This window comes from Furipterus horrens, unplaced genomic scaffold, assembly GCF_987537825.1.
Source record: "Furipterus horrens unplaced genomic scaffold, mFurHor1.1.pri manual_scaffold_17, whole genome shotgun sequence".
NCBI classification, from domain to species: domain Eukaryota; kingdom Metazoa; phylum Chordata; class Mammalia; order Chiroptera; family Furipteridae; genus Furipterus; species Furipterus horrens.
Genome location: NW_028327187.1, coordinates 4,941,339 through 4,962,104, shown reverse-complemented (window position 1 = coordinate 4,962,104; position 20,766 = coordinate 4,941,339). Strand labels below are relative to the sequence as shown.

The 20,766-nt window shown below is 39.3% G+C and overlaps 1 pseudogene; it reads right to left on the bottom strand.

Annotated features, from left to right (window-relative positions):
- Nucleotides 1-6,401: 6,401 nt before the first annotated feature.
- On the bottom strand, nt 6,402-7,360 carry LOC149990374 (KATNB1-like protein 1 pseudogene; annotated as a pseudogene).
- Nucleotides 7,361-20,766: the final 13,406 nt, after the last annotated feature.

Sequence of the window (20,766 nt, the reverse complement as noted above, 5' to 3'; positions counted from 1 at the left end):
AAAAAAAAAAAAAAAAAAAAAAAAAAAAAAAAAAAAAAACTGAAACAAGTTTGAGTCTGTTCTGTTCCCATAGAGAATCCAACACGTAACCTTTTTGTTACAAGAGCATTCCTATTTCCATTGTTGCAACTCCCTAGCCCTCCCAGAGCTTCCTTGGTTCTTGCCAAATTCTAAACTTGATTCTCCAGGCCTCCAGTAATTTCTGTGAAGAAAATAATATATTTCTAATTAATTGTACTTTGTCTAAGTTAACCAGGAATTAGTTTCTGCTACTTCTAAACAAAGAACTCTGACCGATAATATTCAGGAAGATGCGGTGGAAGCTGAATCAGAAGGACAGGAACGTTATAATACAAGCTTGGGAGAAGAGGGCACTCTGAATGCAGAGTAGCATTTTGGACCACTTCTGTGGACCCAGGATTTGGCCTATGAACTCCAGTTGTAGAGCTGAGAACAAAAGAATCAGGTCTAGATTCCACCAGTTAGGGAAAAGGGATTACTAATGTATTGGACAGAGTTGAGCCTGCAGTTTGAGGTTATTTTGTTTCTGTAGAAAGAAGTAAATGAACAAGGCAGAGACTGAAAGGGCCTCTCATACCCTGATGATCTAAATCTAGACCCCCGTTATCATCTTCATCCAAGCTATCCTTACTGTGTACATATACACTGACATGCATATGAACAAACAGCAGATTGGTTCAGATCTTTTCATTTATCCCTTTTCATATATATAACTTAATATTTTGTATTGGTGGGGATGAAAGTAAGGGTAAAGAACAGATGGCTGTTGAAAGTTATGTTTATATTTATATGTTGAATATAAAATTCGCTGACATTGCCTACCTTGCCATCTCATCATGATAGGGAGAGAAGGCAACGTTGTCCTTGAAGTGAATAATTCTCACCTGGACAAATAAGAAATGTTCAAGAAAAATGTGTAACTGATTCAGCCTTAAGAGGTATGCAAACATTTTATATTTGTATTTCAAATTCATATACTACTCGTATTTCTATTAAAACTATACATATATAATGCACTATTTTATTTTAAGCTGTTTTATTTTATAGGTATTTTCCAGTAAATCTGTATGTGGGTTACAAGTGTTAATGTGAGTTTTCTCCCTTATTGAATTGTAAGAATGAAAAAAGGGTTTCCAGATCTGGCTGGTGTGGCTCGGTGGATTGAGCACCAGCCTGTGAACCGAAGGGTCGGGACTGAAGTACAGGAAACAGAATGTAATTTTTGGGCATGTCAGAATCTCAGAGAGTTGATGCATAAGGTGGCTTGAATGGTGCTTCTTGGTCATTGAGCAAAATTCATAATTTGTCTTAACTTCAGTTTAATTTCATTGGTTCTGACCCAGGTGATACATTAGTTAAGCCTAGAATCAGAAATTTTTAAGTGTAATAATGTTCAGAGCTTCATCTGTGTCTTTGTGCCATCTGTAATTTTATGGTTTTCATTCTTCAGGCTTCCGGAGATTCATGATTCGTTGGATAGCAATAGCACTTGGTTTCTCTCTCTCTCTCTCTCTCTCTCTCTCTCTCTCTCTCTCTCTCTCTCTCTCTCTCTCTCTCTCTCTCTCTCTCTCTCTCTCTCTCCCTCCTTCTCTCCCTCTCCCTCCTCCTCCCTCTTCCTCTTTCTCTCTCCTACCCCCACTCAAGAAAAATTGTGACCTAAACTCCTTTGGAAAAAAATTTCTTCCTAGAGAGACAATAGCTTTCTGTGATTTAAAAATACACTTTCCTGAGCCAAAATAAGAGGAAAAAGAGATGGAACTGGGCATAATTTAGTACACACACACACACTCACACAATCACACTCTATAGGCAGCTGTAGAGAATTTTTGTCCCAAATGTGTGATGTAATGAGTTTTGTCATCCAATATTATAATGAGTAAAGATCTACTCCTTAAAATCATCCAGGTTTCAGAAGAAATTCATGAGCTATTGGGTTGTATAATTACAAAATTGAGCCATATTTGAAGTTATATAGTACAGGACATGACTTACTGAGGAGGAGAGTAGCATACCTTAGTTAAAAATTACTATACCTTCAAATATCTTTCTGTAAAGTCATATTCACTCAATACAGACACAATTAATATTTAGTCTTCTAAATCTGACTCTGCAGTTTCCTTTAACCTTATGCTATTTTTCTTTGATTTGTTTTGGCAGAAAATATTTTTCAAATGTTTTGGTATAAAGGATGGAGTTCCATTAGCTTTGGAATTATCACACCAAGATAAGTCAGGCTAGCTCAGTGCCGTATAAAACACTTTGATTTGCATGAGATAAGTTAAGTAATTTCTTCCAGGAGTTATGTTAGTGTGTAAGGAAATGCAGAAAGCTTCAGGGTGATCTGGGGATGTGTATAATAACTGTTATATATTTTTATTTTGGAAATTTGGCTATTATTATAAAAAAAACTGCATGTGTATCATTATTTTTGCTCATAAAATAAGGGTAATTTTCTTGTCTATATTTTCCCCATAAGAAATATGGTATTTAGAGAAAGCAATCAGTTTTTTAAAAATTTTGTTTGAGCCATTAAATATTTTACCTACAATTTATATAACCACCTAAAATTGTGTGTCATTAACATACAGTAAAAATAGAGTCTGTGCCTCCTGGGCTCAAACGTTGACAGCAACTCTCCTGGATCAATGCCAGGCTTTTCTGCTTTATAATTCCTTTTCTTTTTCTGAAATGAATAAAAACAAGTTCAGGAAGCTGGGGCAGGATGTTGGGCTAATGTATGGCTTTGTCATGTGAGTGTGTGCTGTAAGCTCATATCCCACATGGATGTGTAAAATCAGTCATCAAGAAAATGGTTCAGATTAGTTTCTTTTGTATGTACAGCAATTAGGAAAGGGATGGATAAAAATCACTTCCCAAGATCAAAAAAGAAAATTTAATATGCGAATGTACCTTGGCCATAAGTAGGGTATCTAAGAAAGAAACTGACTCAATTAATAAAACACTACAGGTTTAGCAGATCCAGGATGGTGGTGGAGTAGGTGGAAGCTATACTAACCTCCTCCAGGACCAAACTGAAATTACAACTAAATTGTAGAAAGAGCATCCTGAATAAACCAACTGAAGACTAGCTGGAGAGAAGCCTTATAACCAAGCCACACCACCACATTGAGACTGTCACTCACCCTGGGCTCTGGTGGAGGTAAGGAGGAGTGGACTAGAGCCACATGAGGAGAGTCTGGGGTTGGTGGCTCTGGGGAGAGAGCTGAAAGGTCAGCCACCAGGATCCCTGTGCTGAGTCATTCCCCATACTGCAGGAGCCATCTTGCTCAGGCACTGAGCTCCCCTACATGCAGCCTTAGCCTGGAGGGAAGCAATAGGCCCTGCCTCAGGAATCCCTTTTGCCCCACCCTGTGGAGCTTAAGCTGGATGCACTTTCAGTGATTAAGTCTAACAGCCTGCTGGCAGAAGTGGATCTCTGGGAGCTTTGAGATTTTAGCAGATCCTCCCCCAGGCCTGGTGCTGGTAAAAGCTGGCCCTGGTGTGCAGCTTGCTTCTTTTTGCACACATCCAGGCCCAGCAGAGAGAGCTACAAGCTGTGGATCACTTAATAACTCTAAACAGGTTGACCAAGGCCAGTCACAGGAAGCATCTGACCAGCGTCTTTGCAGATCTACCTAATACACAGAAACAAACACAAAGAGGCAGCCAAAATGGGAAGACTAGGAAACAGGCCCCAAATGAAACAATAGGAGAATTCTCTAGAAGAAGAGCTAAATGCAATGGAGGCAAGCAATTAATCAGATATAGAGTTCAAAGTAATGATTGTAAGGATGCTCAACAGCATGAAAAAAAGACATAGAAACCATAAAAATGACCATTCAGAAATAAAGAATGCAATATATGAAATAAATAATATGCTGGAAGGAATAAACAGGTTAGGTGAAGCAGAGTATGAAATCAGTGATTTGGAAGGCAAGTTAGAATAAACACCCAATCAGAGCAGCAAAAATAAAGGTATTTTAAAAATGAGGATAGTTTAAGGGACCTTTGGGACAACATGAAGAGTAAAAATATCCACCACTTGGGGATACCAGAAGGAGAAGAGAGAGAAGCAAGGGATCAAGAACCTGTTTGAAGAAACAATGACCTAAAACTTCCTTAACCTGGTGAAGGAAATAGACATACCCACTCAGGAAGCACAGAGAGACCCAAACAAGATGGATCCAAAGAGACCCACCCAAGACACATCATAATTAAAACGGCAAAGCTTAAAGACAAGGAGAAATCTTAAAAAGCCACAAGAGAAAAGCAGTTAGTTACTACAAGGTAGCTTCCATAAGACTGTCATCTGATTTCTCAACAGAAACATTTCAGGCCAGAAGAGAATAGCATGAAATATTCAAGGTGATGAACAGCAAGAACCTACAACCGAGGCTACTTTACCCAGCAAGGCTAGTATTTAAAATGGAAGGAGAAATAAAGAGCTTCCCAGACAAGAAAAAGTTAAACATATTTTTACCACCAAACCAGTATTGCAACAAATGTTAAAGAGCTTGCAAGAAGAAGAAGGAGAAGGAGGAGGAGAAGAAAGGAAGAAAATAGTTAAAAATAAAATGTCAATAAATATGTATCTATCATGATACAGAGGACGTTCTGATGGCACCAAATGGGAGGGGGTTTGGAGTTATGGGTGAAAAAGGTGAAGGGGATTAAGAAGTACAAATAGGTAGTTACAGAACAGTCATGGGGATGTAAAGTACAATTTAGGGAATAGTGTAGCCAAAGAACATATATACAGGACCCATAGACATGGAAAACGATGTGGGGATTGCCAGAGGGAGTGAGGGGGCTGGGTGAAGGGGGACAAAGGGGGAATATTTGGAACAACTGTATTAGCATAAACAATAAAATATATATTAAAAAAGAAAATATGGAAAAATATAATCCATGCAAATGGAAGCAAAATGAAAACTGGGGTAGCAATACTCATTTCAGATAAAGTAATTTTTAAGAAAAAGAGTGCAAAAGGAGACAAAGAAGGACATTACATAATGATAGAACAGTCAATCCAAGAGAAAGATATATTAATAATTGCAAATATTTATGCACCCAACATAGGAACACACAAGTATGTAAAGCGAATATTAATGGACATACAGGCAGAAATTAACAGTAATACAGTAATAGTTAGAGACTTGAATACTCCTTTTGCCTCGATGAATAGATCATCCACAAAGGTAATTAATAAGGAAATAATGTCCTTAAATGACACATTGCAGCAGATCGACTTAATATCTGTTTTTAGAACATTTCATCCCAACTTTGCAGACTATACATTTTCCTCAAGTGCACATGGAACATTTTTTAAGATAGACTACATATTAGGTCATGAGAAAAACCTCAATAAATTCAGCAAGTGTGCAATTTATTAATCGTATTTCTGAACACAATTGCATGAAACTAAACATCACCTATAGGAAGAAAACTGGAAAACCTGAAATACATGGAGGTTAATCATCAGTGAACACATTAGAAACCTGTACACAATAAAAAGTAAATATAAATTAGCCAACTCTATAAATATTTCCAGCTAAGCATTCATACAAATACATATGGACCTTTTTTCTTTTATAAGATGGTATGGAATAAGTTTTTCTTTCTTTAAAGATATTATTTATTTATTTTTAAAGAGAAGGGAAGGGAGGGAGAAAGAGAAAGAGAAACATCAATGTGTGGTTGTGTCTTGGACACCCCCAACTGGGAACCTAGCCCACAACCCAGGCATGTGCCCTGACTAGGAATTGAACCGGTGACCCTTTGGTTTGCAGGTTGGCACTCAATCCGCTGAGCCACACCAGCCAGGGCTGGTATAAGTTTTAACAAAAACATTCCACATGAATAGAAACCCATGATTTAATTCCATAATTTTATCATGCCAAAATCATGGTTGGTTTTTATTTTTTTAAAAAGATATTATTAAACACATTGGTTTTTAATAACTAAGGCACTCTTTATTTAAACAGTAGTTCAGTGTGGACAAACATTTTAGTATTGATTATTTGCTTTGAAGTTTTAAACTTTCAAAGTCTTTTCAACATAAGAAAATAGCTGCACACATATGAGTGTCTTTTTAAATAAAATAATAAGAAAAGTAATAATAATTGGCCTTCGTGGTTCCTAGTAATAAGTTCTGTCTTATTTTTTCACATAGTGTAAACTATGTTCTTATGCAGGATTGCATTAAGATCCAGAAGTTCTTAAACAATGTTACCAAATAACCATATAAATCAGCTGGTCCTTCTGGATATTTTCCACTTTAATGTGAAATAGGGTTTTGTTAGTGGTTCAATTATGTGGCTTAAAAAAAAAAAAAAGGTTTTGACTTCTTCCACAGTTCCTAGTTCCCTAATTAGACTTTTTCATAAATCATATAGTTGAGAGATGTTTTTTAATAACCGAATTCTCTTTAGTAGATGCAGTCTGTCAATGCAAACGTAATAAAGAAGCATCTCTACATCCTTAGCTGTATTACCAGTATATCCTGAAACTAAAGTAAGATGGTTTTCTTGTTCCCATAGTGCATTATTGTTTTAAAATTTGAATATTTTCATCATTTATAATTTCTGTTTTGGAGGATAGTTGTAACTGCCTGAAGCCAGTTTAAACCAGCTATTATATAGTCTGCAAATTTGCTTTTAAGTAGTGACTTTCCTAGAGACAAGTCTACATAGCAGCCGAGTGAGATGTATTGTTTTTCTTCCTAGAAACTATTGGTGAGCACAGGAAAGCAATCCACCATCACTCTAAGGTCTTCTGTCCTCACCAGATATGCTAGAAATTTACTTATGCTTCCCCTTTTCCAGGAAGTTAAAGCTACATTCACTCTCAAATTCCTGTTGAACAAAACTTGTGCCACTTTTTCATGTTCCTGAGAAACCTCAGAAGAAAAAGCACTGTATTTTAAAAGAGGGGTTATCTGTTTGTGAAAAATCAGAATCACTGGGGTTAAGCAAATACGTTGAACTGTCATGGTGCAATTTATCAGGCAGGTGGCTTGTGTAAGTCAGTTCATCTTCTATTTGCCATGCCACAGCCCCCACTTGTAGGGGACTGTTTCCTTTTATAACAAGGATTTGGAAAAGGGTGATGAACTTTCTTTGATAGATTATCTTACGTCGTTTATCTGGGCTTTTCTCAGCTTGTCCAACTGCTCTGTTTATGTAAGCAGCCAACTGTTTTGGAGATTTCTTAACCTCCTTCATGTTCTTATTAGTGAATTCAGAGATCCTTTGTCTCAGAAGATCAATGGAAGCTCCTCAATGTTGTCACAAAAAGCTTTCTTTTTAGCATTGTGAGATTCAGATGCCATAATGTCTTAAATACCGGCACTTCATGGTACTGAGGCACCTCAGTGCAGCCCTCGCATTGATGAACTGTGCTCAGAAGTCTACAGAGTCCCTCAGCTCCCCGCCAAGCCCGGTTCAGGGCCATTCAAACACAGCCACACGTGTGGCCCGCTAGGCTCATTTTATGTCTGTTAATCTGAACAGAGTCTCTTGTAGACAACATGTAGATGGATTTTGTTTTTCTTCTTATTCAGCCACCCCCGTGTCTTATAATTTGATCATTTAACCCACTGACCTTTTTTTATTTTTTATTTTAGAGAGGGGAAGGGAGGGAGAAAGACAGGGAGAGAAACATTGATGCAAAAGAGAAACATCAAGGTGTTGCCTCTTGCACACCTCCCAACCAGGGACTGAGGCCACAGCCTTTGGTGTATGGTATGATTCTCCAAACAGCTGAGCAACATGGCCTGGGCATTCTTTTTTGGTAGGTTTTTGATTTGTGATTATGATGAAGTTCATACCTATGTATCTATATCTCTAGCAGCCTATGTAAGCTGATGTTTAACTTCAAATGCATCCTGAGATCACTGCCTTTTTACCCACCCTTCCATGACGTGGATTTTTAAAGATTTATTTATTTATTTATTTCTAGAGAGAGGGGAAGGGAGGGAGAAAGAGAGGGAGAGAATCATCCATGTGTGGTTGCCTCTCATGCGCCCCCAACTGGGGACCTGGCCCACAACCCAGCCATGTGCTCTGACTGGGAATTGAACCAGTGACCCTTTGGTTTGCAGGCCGGCATTCAGTCCACTGAGCCACACCCGCCAGGGCCTGACTTATGTTTTTGGCACTATATTTTTAAATCACTTTTTGTGTATCCTCTAAGTATATATTGTGGTTATAATTAATTTTACCGCTTTTTTTCATTTGTCGTACTAGCTTTTTAAGTGGCTGATTCAATGATTTTTTTCTTTTGTGTATTTCCTTATTTGTGGTTCTGGAGTTTTCTGAATCAACAGTACCCTTTTACATTTCCTGCAAAGCTGCTTTATTCATGATAACGTTCTTTAGTTTCTGTTTGTTTGTTGTTTTTGTTTGTTTGTTTTGCTTGTTTGGGAAACTATTTTTCCTTCATTTCTAAATGATGAGCTTGGCAGGTAGAGTATTCTCAGTTGTAGGTTCGTTTCTTTCAGAAATTTAAATTGCTTCCTGTTACTCGCTTCTGACTTGTAAAGTTGCTCCTGAGAAATGTGCTGAAAACATTTGGTGTTTCCCGTCGATGTGACTTATTTTCTTCCTCTTGCTGCCTTCAAGATGGCCTCTCTCTCCTTTACTTTTGCCACTGTAATTACATGGCAGTGAGAGTCTGTTGGGGTTTAACTTGCTTGGAACTCTGTGCTTCCTGGTCCTGGATGTCTGTGTCCTTTCCCAGATTAAGAAAATTTGCATCTATTAGTTATTCAAAGCTTTCTGTCCCTTCTTCTCTCTATTCTCATCCTGGTATGAGCATCTCCCTCAGCAACTAGATTCATGATGTTTAGAAGCCAGAGCCTCAGGCTGCAGCTTTTAAAGTATGTAAATATACATCTCTCTTGAGAAGACTGGGACATGGGCGTTTTTGTCTTTTCCCTCTGTTCTGAGACCTAGGGTAATAACCAGCTAAGAACTGTTTCTTTGTTTGCTACCATTCTGTGAACACAGAAATACCAGACCCACTGGTCACCAGAGCCTGGCTCTCTAGGGATATTTCCTTTGGGTGCCACATTCACCAGGTGCCAGACATGTGCACAAGCTCTTTTCTTGGAAACACCAGCAACCTGGGGCAGAGCAGATGTGGAGTGTGAATACGGTGCTTGTTGTTTCTGGAGAAGATTAAGATCAGCTCCTAGATATGTGTTTATTTTTAATTTTAATAATTTTATTATTTATTTATTTGTTTGTTTTTAGAGAGAGGGGAAAGGAGAAAGGGAGCGAGAGAAACATCACTGTGCGATTGCCTCTCACTCGCGCCCCCAACTGGGGACCTGACAAGCAACTTAGTCATGTGCCCTGACTGGGAATTGAACCAGCGATACTTGGCTCGCAGGCCGATGCTCAATCCACTGAGCCACAGCAGCCACACTGTAGCTGTAGATTTGATGTCTTACATTGCCATCTTGAATTGAGACAATCTCAGGCGGTTATTTCAGTCTGCAGTTCTTCCCCATTTGCTTTATAATTGTCCTATCTGTTCTGTGTTCCCTTTTTTCTGCCTTATGTGGAAATAATTATTTTTATAATTACATTTTATTTTCTTTGTTAGCTTATTAGCTAGAGCTATTTTGTTTGATGTTATAGTGGTTGCTTTCAAATACATGAACAGCATCTTCCACATATCACAGTCTACTTTCAAGTGATATGCTAGTTTATGAGAGTATAAGAACCTTGTAGCTGTATATTTTCATTTATTTACTCCTAAAAACTTGTTCTGGCTACCCTAGGCAACTAAAGCATCTCTCCAAATACATGTGAGCCTACGTTCGAGGAATGTGTGCATTTAAGTGGTGGCCAAGGAATAGTTGTTATCAGATGGTGCAAACAAACCTGGACATATATGTGGGAGTTTCTCTTATATGAAACAGGGCCCTTGTGGTGCAAGATGGCTGAATCAGTACTGGCTTGAACACTTGAATATTTCTCCTGACAATCCCAAAAGGAGAGTCACTATAAGGAGAGAAGCAAGTTATAAGGAGAGAAGCAAGTTAATGCCTTGTTTCCATACAGAAAGTACAATCCTTGTGTTGCACACAATGCCTCTAAAAATAAAGTGTTGGTTAAAGTTATTGCCCCTGCCCCGAGTGGGCTGCTGGTTGACATGGACTTCCATGTGCCCTCCTGGCTGTCTTGTTGACCTTGCGTTGCCCTGTTCATTTTGAATAAATGCACTTAGTCCTTGTTTTTGGAGGAACTGTTTGAGGGTAGTCAGCCCAATCTACACTGTTTGTCTGTGCCACCAACCAAGTGGCATTCATTTGTCCTGTAGAATGACTGATAAAAGGAGCGGGGAGAACTTTTAAAGTTGTTGACAGAGGTTTTGCCTTGGAAGTGGAGAGGCTGGAGTCAAACTCTTCTGCTTCTGATAGACTTCTCAGTAAAGTTAAGGAAAATGGCAAGGTAATTATGATCAAAACTCTGATGGGACGGCAGACCTGTAGTCGTTTTATTTAGGTCACCTGGGTATTTCCCTTTACTAGGCAGGCCCCTGGAAGGCTCTGAAAGATAAGGATAATTAATGACTCTCCTTAACCTGTAGCTCCCAAGGTCTAAGGTGTGTCCTCTTCAAGTGCCAGGTTGTTGTTCTCACTCTATCATCACACAAAAAAAAAATCAGTGCATCCCACTACAATAGCTATAATTTTACCTTCCTTCCAGTCATCTCTTGCTCACACTCAGACCTTTTTGGTCTGGGAGTGTCAGGTGTAAGAGCAACCAGGGTGTTTTTAATATCTATTTTCAAAATAGGTATGTATAGTGCCCAAGTCTTTTCACCTGATCATTACTTAAGAAGTGGCCAAAAGGAAATGCTTCCTTCCTAGGGACAGCTACATTGAAAGGCCAGACTTCATTACTGAATTCTGTGACTCAGACTGTTTTACTAGAGTCTATGGATCAAGTAAAACGAAATATTTTTGAACCAATTTTTTAAGATGTTATTGCAATGCTTAATACTAGATACCTGTGATAAAAAAGATAATGAAATGTATATTAAATACCTTGACCATCAGCCCATTGTTGAGTAACTGGCAATAAGAATGCACTATTGCTAGTCTTCAATTGTTCTAGAAGGTCAAAAATGTTACAGATTAGTTATGAGGACCTCAATGATGTACTAGAGTAAAATGAGTGTGTTGATTTAGTGTCATGAATGCTGGAAGAAGACATATAAGACTGCTGGGTCAGAGGCATATTAGCCAAATTTTGTGTTCTCATTGCAAGTTTCTGGGAGACAATTCTCCATGGCTTTTTTACTTTCCGCATATCTTGTGAGCAGAAACATTGACAGCTTTGTCCTGGATTTTCTTATCAAGGATGTATAGCAAAAAGCCTTAGGAGGTATAGTGTCTCCTTCTGGGTCAGAAGGAAGATATGCGTATTGACCATTACAATAAAAGTAATTTATTTTGTAGGTATACATTTCAGGCATTTTTTTTTTGCAGTTCTTTTCTTTTTTTTAAAGTATCTTTTATTGATTATGTTGTTACAGTAGTTCCAATTCTTTTCCCCTTTGCTCCCCTCTGCCCAGTACCCCCCTTCCCCCAGCAATCCCACCCCCTTAGTTCATGTCCATGGGTCATGCATATAAGTTCTTTGGCTTCACCCTTTCCTATATTATTCTTAACTTCCCCTGTCTATTTTGTACCAACTAATTATGCTTCCTAATCCCTGCACCATTTCCCCATTTCTCCCCAATCCCCCTCCCAGCTAATAATCCTCCAAATGATCCCCATACCTATGATTCTGTTCCTCTTCCTCTTCTCCTTCTGGCATCCCTATGATTCTGATGTTGGCACTTCTGGAGATGTCCCAGAATCTTCTTATTCTCACAGTTTTTGAATTCTTGTTTCTTTATTCTGTTCTGGTTGACTGTTTATACCTAACTAGGTAGCCATAAGAGAATACCCAGGAAACTTCATAACCCATTCTAGAGATTCACTCAGAAAGGCCACCCTAAAGGTAGCACAGCCAGCATCTCTTCATGCACAAAATCAATCCAGTGGAACTGTCTCACCAAATTGCTCAGTGGCCAGTGTTACCTAATTTAAGGACTCAGCCACTGAGCAGTAATGGCTGTGGAAACTGTTTAATAGACCTGCTTAAGCAAGGAAGCAAATTCACAGCCTGTCCAATTGCTGGGTATAACATCCAGTCCTGCCTTCCTAGAAACATGACCAGAGGATCCAGGCCACCATAGCACCCATACTATTGCTGTTCCCAGGCAGAGCACCAATTCAGCTTTCCTATCCAACTGTTCCAGATCAGCAGCACTACCATTACCCTTGAACTTTAGAGCTTAGGCAGTGGCCTCACCCAAGTAGAGACAGCAATGGCAAGTTCCATCTGGCAAATATACTAGCAGATGACTCATCTAGAAACACAATTTGAGCTGACTGGTAAAAGGCTGTCTCTTCCAAAGTAAATCTATGAAGCCCAGAAAATAAGACTGCTTATTCAGAATTAGAGCTACCAATGCAGGGATCACAAATAATCAGGTAAACATGGCAATACCAAAAGAGATGAATAAAGTTTCAATAACTCAGCTTAAGGGATTGAGCCATCTGACAACAAATCAGAATATTCCACTTAAAGAAGTTTAGTAAGTTGCAATTAAACACAGACAACTAAATAAAATCAGGAAAACAATGCATGAATAAAATTAGAAGTTCAAAGGGAAATAAAAATCATAAAGAAATTCTAGAACTAAAGAATACAGTGACTCAACTTAAGAATTCAAAAGATTGTGAAAAGCAGATTTAAACAAACAGAATAAAGAATCAGTGAATTAAAACATCATTTGAAACTGCCCAGACTTCTAGTCAAGATGGAGGTGTAGGTAGACACACTTTGTGTCTTTGCGCAACCACAAGAAGAATTACAACTAACCTCAAAACAAATAACACCCAGAACTGCCACAAAACTGAATTCTATGGAAGTCCAACAACCAAGGACTTAAAGGACTCACATTCATCCAGATTGGTAACAGGGGCGAAGAGGTGGATTTGGGAAAGAGAGGTCGAGGACACGTGGTGTAGTGTGGAGAGGTGGCAGCAGCAGCGGTGGAATGGATGGTCCCACATTCACGTGTGGTGGATAAAAACCAAGAGTGATACCTTGGGAGTGAGTGATCCCGGCCCCAGGCCAGACCACACAGACCAAGGTTCTAGCACCAAGAAAATAAAGCCCCATAACTTCTGGCTGTAAAAACCAGGGAGGATTGGGGTAGTGGAAGAAACTGCCCGTTTCTAAGGAGAATCCATGTAAAAGGTCTGCATAGACTTAGAACATACTCGAACCCACCCACTCTGGCATTCACCATCAGGGCAACATCCTGAAGGGTGACAGTTGCATAAGGGAAGTGGGTGAAGTGACTGAAAATGGGGCAAGTGCCCGGTTTTGTTACAGAAACAGGGGAGTCCAAAAATCCCCGGAGTTGGCGGCTGGGGGATGGGGAGAAGGAAGCAGCTTTCAGGATGCCTCCACACGCCTGAGGCTGGTGGCTGGTGTCTTTCATTCTGCAAAATTGCTTGGATGCTTCCAAGGCCTCAGGTGAATGAGAGGGGTCTTGAACCAGGGGACGGTATGGAAAGCACACAGAGCCTACGGGGGGTTCTGTGATTGGCCAGAACTGTTGGCAACACCCACTGCGTCAGAGGACGCAGTCAGGTATATATAGGCAGCTGCGAACACTTTAGGGGGACGGCGCGCTCTGGGGCTGTCTCCCTCACTGGCGGGTGTTCACAGGGGTGCTCTTGAGAAGGAGAGGAGATCCATGCGGTTTACAGAAAGAAGACAGTTTGCAGGGAGGCTGAGAATCCTGGCGGTTTTGCATTGAGAGCTGAAGGGCACCACAGCACAGAAAGGACCTCCCCAATCAGATTGAATGATTGGCAGCCGCTGGTAAAGCTGAACTGTGTTTGGGAAGTAGGGAAACGGTGTTTCTGACCTTCCTAAAACTGGCTAGGTTTGGTAGGGGGAAGGCAAGGATATGTGTAACTATTAAATAAACAATTTTCTTTTCACTCAACTAAAGTATTAAGAGTTGTAATTCTGGCGGTGGGCAATCGGACCCCTAACTAAAGACCCCGTGGGTTTATTTTCAATTGGAGCAGCCCAGGGGTTCTGTAACAGTTTGGGATCTCTGCTCCCTGGGCTTGTATGTCTATTTCGTTTGCCAAATTTGGGAAGTTTTCCTTCATTATTTTGTCACATAAATTTTCAGTTTCTTGCTCTCCCTCTTCTCCTTCTGGCACCCCTATGATTTGGATGTTGGCATGTTTAAGGTTGTCCCAGAGGTTCCTAAGCCTATCCTCACTTTTTTCAATTCTTGTTTTCCTCATTTTGTACTGGTTGACTTTTTTTTCATCCTTATGTTCCAAACCATTGATTTGAACCCCAGTTTCCTTCTCTTCACTGTTAGTTTTGTGTCAATTTTTCTTTGTTTCATTTATCATGGCTTTCACTTCTTCCTTTATGCATTTGCCATACTTAAGCATATCTATCAAGCCTGTGAGCATCTTTATCATCAGTGTTTTAAACTCTGTGTCTGTTAGGTTGGCTATCTCCTTGTCTGTTAGGTTGGCCTCTCCTCGTCTCTTAGTTCTCCCACTGGAACCTTGATCCGTTTCCCCTTTTGGGCCATACTTCTCTGTCTCCTCATCTTGACAGGCCCCTGTGTTGTTTGGCTCTGTGCCTTAGGTAGAACTGTCACACCTGTTATGTTGTAAGGGGTGGATTCTTAGGTATTTTTCAGTACAGGGTGACCTGTTTCACCACGTTGTGCTGCTGTATGTGTGTTGGAGGGGTCCGAGAGGGAACAATGCCACTTGCTCAGCACTCACCCCTGTTCCAGGCACTTCTCCCACTTCCGTATGAGACTGGTGCCTCTAGCTGTTGCCCTGGCTGTTGTTCCCAGGGTATGTGGGTCTGCAGATGTTCTAGGACTGGGGGCCCTTTAAACAAGTGGACTCTGCTGAGAGACCAGCAGTTTCTGCCTCTGCCCCAAGCCCCACTGGTTTGCACAGTCAGAAGCAATGAGGCTTGATTTTCCCCGGTGCTGGGACAGTGAGCTTCTTGGTCTGGTGAGGAGCTGGGAACACATCCCAGGTGTCCCTCCTGACTTTTTAAGCTGTGTAACTGTGCTTTCTGCTGGCCTGCTGCTGCTGCTGCTGCCACCGCCGCTGCCACCACCACTGCCACCACCACAATGCATCCTCTCCACCCCAGCTCCACCCCTCCTGCTAGTCTGGATGAGTATTTCTTCTTTATATCTTTGTTTGTTGGACTTCCATGCAGTTTGATTTTCTGGAACTTCTGGTTGTCTCTACTTTTGAGGTAGTTGTAGTCCTTCTTAGTTGTGGAGGGAGACGTAGCATGTCTGCCTAGGCCTCCATCTTGGCCGGAATTCTATTTTTTGTTTGTTTGTTTGTTTATGCTATTACAGTTGTCCCCACTTTTTTCTCCCTTTGCCCACCATCACCCAGCCCCAACCCCTCTCCTCCCTCAGTTGACCCCCATATTTTTTCTCTGTGTCCTTGGGTCACACATATATGTTCTTTGGCTAATCCCTTTACCATCTTTCATCCACCCACCCAACATCTGACAGCTGTCAGACTTTTCCATGTGTCCATGCTTCTGTTTCTATTTTTTTCTTCAGTCTTTCCCTTGGACCCTTCAGCTGCGAAGAGAGGGGGGGTCTGCTGCATGGGCAACAGCAGACCCTCCATATTACCCTGCCCAGGCTCTGTAGCTTCAGCGTCATCGCATGATGTCGATTCAACACGGGAGGAGACAGATACCATGTCACTCCCGAGTCGGACTGCACAGCCATTCTCGGCGGTGCAGATAGACTCTTAAGAAGCTACACCATCGTCTCTCGAGACGGACGGCTGCCGACGATTTTGTTCATTAAATTCCACATGTGAGATCATATGGTATTTATCTTTCCCTTACTGGCTTATTTCACTTACCATTATATTCTCCAGGTTCATCTATGCTGAGTTATTTGGTAGAATGTTACATTATAGAAAATGCAGAGGTAGGGAAACTTTGTTCTTATTCTGAGAACAGAACGTTGTGTCCAAGTGGATTCAAGCAAATAATTATGTGGAGCCTTAGGAGGAAAGACAGTTTGGAGGCAAAGCAAAATATTGCCAAGGGCACTTTATACATATTTTTAATCCAGAATTTTAGGTATTTCAGTAGTAAAAATACATTGTTTCTTTGATAACTTATATTGCATTTACTTAATATTTTGTAACAAATTTCCCAAAACTTAAAGCATAAAATAAAAATATATTATCATATCTCAAAATTCTGTGAATTTACAGGGATCAGCTGAGTTGTTCTCATTGAATTTCCCATGTGGTTACAGTCAAATGGTAGTGGGAGCTGACCGTTCAAGAATTAGGAAGTAGAAGCCACTATCTTTTGAAATCAGTGGTTCTCAACTGGGGCTTACTTTGCCCCTATCCCCGGGGATATTAAGCTATGCCTGATGACATTTTTAGGTGTCACAAGTGGAAACAGGTTGCAACTGTCATCTACTTAGCAGAGGTCAGTCTAATACAACAAGAAATTATTCAAACTCAGATGTCAGTAATGCTACATTTGAGAAACCTATTTTAAAGTTTAGGCCCCAAAACTGACACCTCATCACTTCTGACACATTCTGTTGGTCAAAGTAGCCATAAGATAGAATTTTAGTCACCAGAGAATTTGAAACAAAAGGACTCTGGACACAGTGTTACCAGGTACAGCTAAGGACTTAGGTAAGGTGCTTTTTGAAAACATCATGTTGAATTAATTCACACTGTACATACCAATCAGTGAGATTGTAATGGTTTTATGTGTCAAGTTAGTATTTTCAGGTGAGCTTAACATTTAAACCCATGAACTTCAAGTAAGCATATTTCCCCTCACAACGTAGATGGGCCTAATCTAATCAGCTGAATACCTGAATCGAACAAAAAGACCAGAATCCCTAAGAAAGACATAATTTTCTAACTGACTGCCTTCATCTGAGCATTGGCTTCTCTAGTTCTTTAGGCTACAGGCCCTTCAGACTGCAACTGAACATCATCCCTCCTAGATATTTAGCCTGCTGGTCCAAACTACAGATTTAGACCTGCCACTTTCTAGTTATGTGACTCAATTCTTTATAATGAATCTATCTACCTGTTTATTTATCTATCATTATTTATTGATCATTTATTTATCTATTCTCTCCTCTCTCTCTCTCTCTCTCTCTCTCTCTCTCTCTCTCTCTCTCTCTCTCTCTCTCTCTCTCATTCTGTTTCTCTGGAGAACTTGACTAATTCAGAGATCCAAGTGAATTTTTCTTAGGATTTCAGATTTTCTGCAGTCAGGCTTTTACTCCAGACAAGAGTTTGCATGATTACTCTCTAGAGAAACTCACTAGCTGAAGAGAAAATTTTCATAGAGAATGACATTGGTACACCCTGCTCATGAAATGGCCAGATCACTACAAATCCCTCATGGTGGCATTAGATGACAAGCTCCACCCAACCGTCTTTTTTAGTGTCTAATTCTTAAATATAAATGTTAAGTGTCTTAAATCAGGAGGCATGTGAGACAAGACTCTAACATTAAAGAAAGTTAGCAAAACAAGCTAAAATCAGTGTGGGTTGGGGAGGGGAGGAACTTGGAAGAAATATGGCAATCCAGGGAATCAAAAGAACTCAAAATAAAACAAAAAATATCAGCAAATTGTAACTAATACAAAACAATATTGAATGTAAACTGTAATTGAAATTTAAAAAATACTGTAAATAAAAATATACTGTAACATTGATAGCTGAGGACAGAGAACAGAAAATATGTCAAGAAATAAAAACAACATGATGTAAAAAATAAAAATCATAGAACAAGAAAGAGCTCATGGAAATTAAAAATAAATATAAAATTCAATAGAAACCTTGATAAAAACATATGTGTATATCCCAGAAAGAAGAAAAAGAGACAAGAAAAATAAGAGACACAATATATTATTTTAAAAAGAGGGAGTCACTCCTGAAGGTCTAACACTCATGTAGTAGGAATTCTAGAAACAGAGAATAAAGAAAATGGAGCATTAGGGTAGCTAATTTTCAAAGATGGCTGCCCAGTATGTCTTCCTGTAATCATGTCCTTGTCGATTTTTCTTCCTTTGTATTTGGGCTGACCTTTCTTTGACCAAAAAAAAATGTGGCAGAAGTAATATATGGTTTCTTAGGCTAGGTCATTAGAATTCTTGTAAATTGTGCCTGAGTCTCTTGGGGGAAGCCAGCCACCACCTACCAGCCACCTTGTAAGAAGTTGGACTACCCCGAGATCACCATTCTGTGAAAATAAAAGGCTAGCTAGCCATGAGGAAAGCCACCCAAGTTGAATAAACTGAAGTGCTAGCTAATTGATTGAAGAAGCCATATTAAATATATCTGCTCAACCCTGGCTGGTGTGGCTCAGTGGATTTAGCATCGGCTTGTGAACCAAGTGTTGCTGGTTTGGGTCCCAGTCAGGGCACATGACTAGGTTGTACGGCAGGTCCCCAGTTGGGGACGCGTGAGAGGTAACCACATAGTGATATTTCTCTCCGTCTCTTTCTCCTTTCCCCTCTCTCTAAAAATAAATAAACAAATAAATTTTTTTTAAATAAATAAATAAATAAATAAACCTGCTCAGTTGAGCTTGCAGTTGAATTCACCTCCAGCCACTATGTGCTTATGATTGCACGGGGAACCTCAAGTGAGAACCTCCCACTTGAGTTTAATTGACCCATATGTCTGATTGAGTGGGTTACATACCACATTACATGAAAATTAGCACCCCAACCACCCAAGTCTAGATTCTCCCAAGTCACTGTCATACTGTCTTTTAACTACCTTAAAGCATTAACAAAAGTTGCAATTATATAATTATTTACGCGATTAAAAATATATTGGTTTCCTCTGCTGGACTATAAGATCTATGAGGACAAGGAAGATCCTTATTTTCTTGACGTATGTTACCCCAGTTCCTAACTGACACATGATAGGTAATCAATAAATATTGACTAAATAAAGAGTCTAAATCATAATAATGGTGGATGACATCATTTCTCCTTGAATTTATAAAACCGTTTTTAAAAGATTTTATTTATTTGTTTTTAGAGAGAGGGGAATGGGGAAAGAGAGGGAGAGAAACATCAATGTGTGGTTGTCTCTTACTCGTGCCCCAGCTGGGGACCTGACATGCAACCTAGTCATGTGCCCTGACTGGGAATCGAACTAGTGACACTTGGTTCGCAGGCTGATGCTCAATCCACTGAGCTACAGCAGCCAGGTTCAGTAAAACAATTTTTACCAGCAAAATCCTATTGGCCAGAAGTGGCTTGTGAATTAAGCCTATTTGAGAGATAGCATAACCTAGTTCAAATCCTGGCAACTATAGATTTACCATAAGTAAATTAAACTGATTGGCCTTTGTGCTTTAGTTTCCTCATCTATAAAATGGGAATAAGAATAGTACCTGCCCTAGCTGATGTGGCTAAGTGGATTGAGCGCCTGCCTACAAACCAAAGGGTTGTGGGTTCAATTCCCAGTCAGGTCACATGCCTGGGCTACAGGCCAGGTCTCCAGTTGGGGGCACACAAGAGGAAACCGCACATTGATGTCTCTCTCCGTCTCCCTCCCTTCACTCTTTCTAAAAATTAATAAAATTTTAAAAAAAGAATAGTACCTGCTTCATAGGGTTATTATATGTAGATTTTTATATATATGTGAAATATATATATATGCTTAAGAAAGTGCTTGACACACAGTAAACACATTTACACTTATTAAATATTTGAAGTTATTTAACCCTTCATAAGAACTCCTAGTTGATAATCTCCTCATTATGTAATATGAAACAAAATTTCTGCAAACATTAGAATTCACTTATATTATTTAGTAAATTCCACTAAGTCTGGACTGCATAATACAGTTGTTATGGGATTAAAGGCATGTTGTCCAAAAACATATATTAAATCATAGTTTTGGTTCATGAGGTATATTTAATTTTTTTCTGAATTTAATGTTTCACTTTTTAAGAAAGGGAACCCATTTTGATCTACACTATTATGTGATACTTGATAAAAATATGTAAAGACAACATCGATGGGAAAAACAAAATTAAAATAAAATTTTAAAAATTAATAATAATCATAATGAAAAACTCTAGTTATAGAGATACTATGCCAGAGAAAATGGGTATTACTCCATACAAAATTAGACTTTTGCCTACTTACTATTTTCCAAGTCAAGAAAGTCAACTATACTGTATTCAGGAGAGGCAAATCAATCATTATTAATGATAAGGCCTAAATCCATGTATTTTAAGATTTAAAAAATTATATGTAGTGTGTAAATATCACATTAAAACACTTTTCTGCATCTTAGAAATTGTACCTTCACAGAAATCATTTACCTCCTGTCATGTTATAGATTTATCTAAATTTAACTTTAGCACAAGAGGCTGTAAGCTCTAAATCATTAGGTGGGTTGTTTTTGTTGTTGTTGTTGTTGTTTTTTTCTGTTCCTTATACAAGGGTGGGAAAAAGTAGGTTTACAATTGTGAGTATGCAACATGCTTTATTCTTGTATTACTATTTATGCAGGTATTATATATTTTTCCATGCAAACAACTGTAGACCTACTTTTGCTAA